Source organism: Schistocerca nitens, chromosome 2, assembly GCF_023898315.1.
Source record: "Schistocerca nitens isolate TAMUIC-IGC-003100 chromosome 2, iqSchNite1.1, whole genome shotgun sequence".
Classification (NCBI taxonomy): domain Eukaryota; kingdom Metazoa; phylum Arthropoda; class Insecta; order Orthoptera; family Acrididae; genus Schistocerca; species Schistocerca nitens.
This window is the reverse complement of record NC_064615.1, coordinates 123,974,217-123,979,187: the sequence shown is the minus strand read 5'-3', so window position 1 is coordinate 123,979,187 and position 4,971 is coordinate 123,974,217. Positions and strand designations below refer to the sequence as shown.

The 4,971-nt window shown below is 44.1% G+C and overlaps 2 non-coding genes across 2 annotated transcripts; one reads left to right on the top strand and one right to left on the bottom strand.

The window, feature by feature from the left end:
• Positions 1–4,204: 4,204 nt before the first annotated feature.
• Positions 4,205–4,279, bottom strand: Trnas-cga (transfer RNA serine (anticodon CGA)). Its single transcript has one exon. It is a non-coding gene; the product is annotated as a tRNA-Ser (tRNA).
• Positions 4,280–4,545: 266 nt separating this feature from the next.
• Positions 4,546–4,620, top strand: Trnas-cga (transfer RNA serine (anticodon CGA)). The gene has a single exon. It is a non-coding gene; the product is annotated as a tRNA-Ser (tRNA).
• The last annotated feature ends 351 nt before the right edge of the window (positions 4,621–4,971 follow it).

The following is a 4,971-nucleotide window of genomic DNA, read 5'->3' as shown; positions in this document are numbered from 1 at the left end:
TGCCTTTAATAGGTTCCACAACGAGACATTGTCTCGAAATTTGCTAGAAAATCTGAAGAAATTCTGGTCGTATGTAAAGTACACAAGCGGCAAGACGCAGTCAATACCTTCGCTGCGCAGTGCCGATGATACTGTTATAGACGACTGTGCCGCTAAAGCGCAGTTATTGAACGCAGTTTTCCGAAATTCCTCCACCAGGGAAGACGAATGGAATATTCCAGAAGTTGAAACACGAACAGCTGCTAGTATGAGTTTCTTAGAAGTAGATACCTTAGGGGTTGCGAAGCAACTCAAATCGCTTGATACGGGCAAGTCTTCAGGTCCAGATTGTATACCGATTAGGAACCTTTCAGATTACGCTGATACAATAGCTCCCTACTTAGCACTCATATACAACCGCTCGCTCACCGATAGATCTGTACCTACAGATTGGAAAATTGCGCAGGTCGCACCAGTGTTTAAGAAGGGTAGTAGGAGTAATCCATCTAACTACAGACCTATATCATTGACGTCGGTATGCAGTAGGGTTTTGGAGCACATACTGTATTCAAACATTATGAATCACCTCGAAGGGAACGATCTATTGATACGTAATCAGCATGCTTTCAGAAAACATCGTTCTTGTGCAACGCGGCTAGCTCTTTATTCGCACGAAGTAATGGCCGCTATCGACAGGGGATCTCAATTTGATTCCGTATTTGTAGACTTCCGGAAAGCTTTTGACACCGTTCCTCACAAGCGACTTCTAATCAAACTGCGGGGCTATGGGGTATCGTCTCAGTTATGCGACTGAATTCGTGATTTCCCGTCAGGAAGATCGCAGTTCGTAGTAATAGACGGCAAATCATCGAGTAAAACTGAAGTGATATCAGGTGTTCCCCAGTGAAGCGTCCTGGGACCTCTGCTGTTCCTGATCTATATAAATGACCTGGGTGACAATCTGAGCAGTTCTCTTAGTTTGTTGGCAGATGATGCTGTAATTTACCGTCTAGTAAGGTCATCCGAAGTCCAGTATCAGTTGCAAAGCGATTTAGACAAGATTGCTGTATGGTGTGGCAGGTGGCAGTTGACGCTAAATAACGAAAAGTGTGAGGTGATCCACATGAGTTCCAAATGAAATCCGTTGGAATTCGATTACTCAATAAAAAGTACAATTCTCAAGGCTGTCAATTCAACTAAGTACCTGGGTGTTAAAATTACGAACAACTTCAGTTGGAAAGACCACATAGATACTATTGTGGGGAAGGCGAGCCAAAGGTTGCGTTTCATTGGCAGGACACTTAGAAGATGCAACAAGTCCACTAAAGAGACAGCTTACACTACACTCGCTCGTCCTCTGTTAGACTATTGCTGCGCGGTGTGCGATCCTTACCAGGTGGGATTGACGGAGCACATCGAAAGGGTGCAAAAAACGGCAGCTCGTTTTGTATTATCACGTAGTAGGTTAGAGAGTGTGGCAGATATGATACGCGAATTGGGATGGAAGTCATTACAGCAAAGACGTTTTTCGTCGCGGCGAGATCTATTTACGAAATTTCAGTCACCAACTTTCTCTTCCGAATGCGAAAATATTTTGTTGAGCCCATCCTACATAGGTAGGAATGATCATCAAAATAAAATAAGAGAAATCAGAGCTCGAACAGAAAGGTTTAGGTGTTCGTTTTTCCCGCGCGCTGTTCGGGAGTGGAATGGTAGAGAGATAGTACGATTGTGGTTCGATGAACCCTCTACCAAGCACTTAAATGTGAATTGCAGAGTAATCATGTAGATGTAGATTAGACATGTCCTCGACGAACCTTCGCAAAGCGTCACGAAAACAAAGCCAACGATAAAATTAATACTGATTAAGAAAACGCAAAAGCATAAACGTGAGTGAGCGCGCCGGGACAATAAGTGAACTGCCGACGTTAGAAGTAGTTGCCACCGTCCCGCCACCAGCAACAACATCAAAGCTTTTCTTCCCGACAAATCTTGAAGCTGACGTCCTTTCACGTTGCGTATCGTTGACGGGCTGCGTGAGTGCCGCCACTTGAAATCAACTGTGGAATGTTTAAATGCGTCCTTCCGCTCTGTCCCGTCAAGAGCGAATAGGCCTTTGCCGAGAATAGTTCAAGAGTAAATTTGCTTGAAAGATATATCTCACCCACAGCACTACGATATGCTCAACATACAAACAATGAAAAGATGCTCTCTTAGATATTACTTCATAATACACCATTAAATTACCGCTTTAACCACTAAAGATAAGAAAATAGCCTTACATCCGCAGTGAAGAGTTAATGATCAAAGTTTAGCCGAGAAACACGCGACGAAATTTAAAAAATGGCACCTTTCTGACATGGGTGCATCTTCCCTCAGTAGCTATATAAATTCTGTTCTGTCCTTTCTACGGACAGAATTTAATAAGTTCAAAATGGCTCTGAGCACTATGGGACTTAACTGCTGAGGTCATCAGTCCCCTAGAACTTAGAACTACTTAAACCTAACTAACCTAAGGACATCACACACAGCCATGCCCGAGGCAGGATTCGAACCTGCGACCGCAGCGGTCACGCGGTTCCAGACTGTAGCGCCTAGAACCGCACGGCCGAACTTAATAAGTGACGTTCTTCGTAAGAAAAGGTCTATTTCAGTACCCTTAAATAGACACTCTGCTTTATTGTCATTCAACATTCAGAATAACATTATCACGTGCTCCTACGATTTTCGAATGTTCAGCGAGCCTTAGTATTATGTATCAACCGTACATGGTGCTAATAAATTAATTACAAAAAAGTAACTTTTAATCGTTCAAATGGTTCAAATGGCTCTGAGCACTATGGGACTCAACTGCTGTGGTCATAAGTCCCCTAGAACTTAGAACTACTTAAACCTAACTAACCTAAGGACATCACACACATCCATGCCCGAGGCAGGATTCGAACCTGCGACCGTAGCAGTCGCACGGTTCCGGACTGCGCGCATAGAACCGCGAGACCACCGCGGCCGGCTAACTTTTAATCGTGAAAAGGGTAAATAACGTAGAAAAGGATAAACAACACAGAAATGTTCGATACAGCAGTGAATGCATATATTTTCACATTTTATGTCCACCTAAAACTGTTACTTTCCCACGTTCCCTGTAGTTGGCATGCGCGAACGAGTTACTTCACCAACAGACTGAAGATGATTTTCTCAGTAAAACTGTGTTCAGTGACGAAGCCACCTTCCAAACCCGCGGTTAACTGAATCGACATAATGTTCGGTTATGAGGTGAGCAGAAACCACGTAATCGAACATGCACAGGACTCGAGAAAGGTAAAGGCTTTTTGCTCTGTAAGCTCTAACAAGATTTATTGTCCTTTCTTTTTTGCCGAGTCAACTGTAAATATATAGCATATCGTATCTGGACATGCTTGAACATTATCTAATGCCTCAATTACAACAGGATATGGGCACAGAATTTATTTTCCAGCGCCGGCCGAAGTGGCCGAGCGGTTCTAGGCGCTTCAGTCTGGAACCGCGCGACCGCTGCGGTCGCAGATTCGAATCCTGCCTCGGGCATGGACGTGTGTGATGTCCTTAGGTTAGTTAGGTTTAAGTAGTTCTAATTTCTAGGGGACTTATGACCTCAGCAGTTGAGTCCCATAGTGCTCAGAGCCATTTGAACCATTTATTTTCCTGAAAGGCGGAGCGCCACAACATTATCATCGTAAAATTGTCGCGTATCTCCGCAGGATTTTGCCGACTTGGATTGGACGTGGTGGAACAATATCCTGGTCGCCACCGTCACCTGATTTAACCCCAATGGACTTCTGCGCATGAGGTTACACTAAAGGCCTCTAGAGTGTTTGCTCCTCTACTTCTGGGAGACGTCGATGAACTGTGACAACGGACAACACAAACAGCTGCGACCATACATCAAGACTTCCTTCATATGATTTAACAGGAAACTGAATATAGATGGGACATTTATTGTTTTACAAAAAGTAGCCACACTGAACATTTGTAAATGAACCTTGAAGACATACTGCATTCAGGGCTGTATCAAAAGCTTCTGTTAAGTTATTTATTTAACTTTTCCGCAGTTAAAGGTTGCTTTTGTACAACTATTTTATAAACACCTTGAATATTAAAGTCAGTAGATAATTATTGAAACAGAATGAGATTTTCACTCTGCAGCGGAGTGTGCGCTGATATGAAACTTCCTGGCAGATTAAAAATGTGCGCCCGACCGAGACTCGAACTCGGGACCTTTGCCTTTCGCGGGCAAGTGCTCTACCAACTGAGCTACCGAAGCACGACTCACGCCCGGTACTCACAGTTTTACTTCTGCCAGTACCTCGTCTCCTACCTTCCAAACTTTACAGAAGCTCTCCTGCGAACCTTGCAGAAAATCTCATTCTGAAAACATCCCCCAGGCTGTGGCTAAGCCATGTCTCCGCAATATCCTTTCTTTCAGGAGTGCTAGTTCTGCAAGGTTCGCAGGAGAGCTTCTGTAAAGTTTGGAAGGTAGGAGACGAGGTACTGGCAGAAGTAAAACTGTGAGTACCGGCCGTGAGTCGTGCTTCGGTAGCTCAGTTGGTAGAGCACTTGCCCGCGAAAGGCAAAGGTCCCGAGTTCGAGTCTCGGTCGGGCGCACAGTTTTAATCTGCCAGGAAGTTTCATTATTGAAACAGTTTACCGTCTCCTCTGTTTCACAGCTGACGCCCTCTACATGTAGATTCATTTATGTGATGAAGAATGCACGCCATCTGATGATAGTCTGTTCCGCTCGAAGCCGCAATGGGATCGATAAATGTTACTTAAAGTGCATATACTCATCAGTCATTCATGGAGTTCCCTCTAACTTTCTTTACGGACGAAACTAGTTTTTATTTGTCATTCGGGTAACAATAATTGCGTTTTGTTTAATAGGACGCCACTTCGACGATTTGTCTGTCGCTAATCTAGTTGTCTGACCCGGTAAAGGGGAATAACAGTTTAACGTGG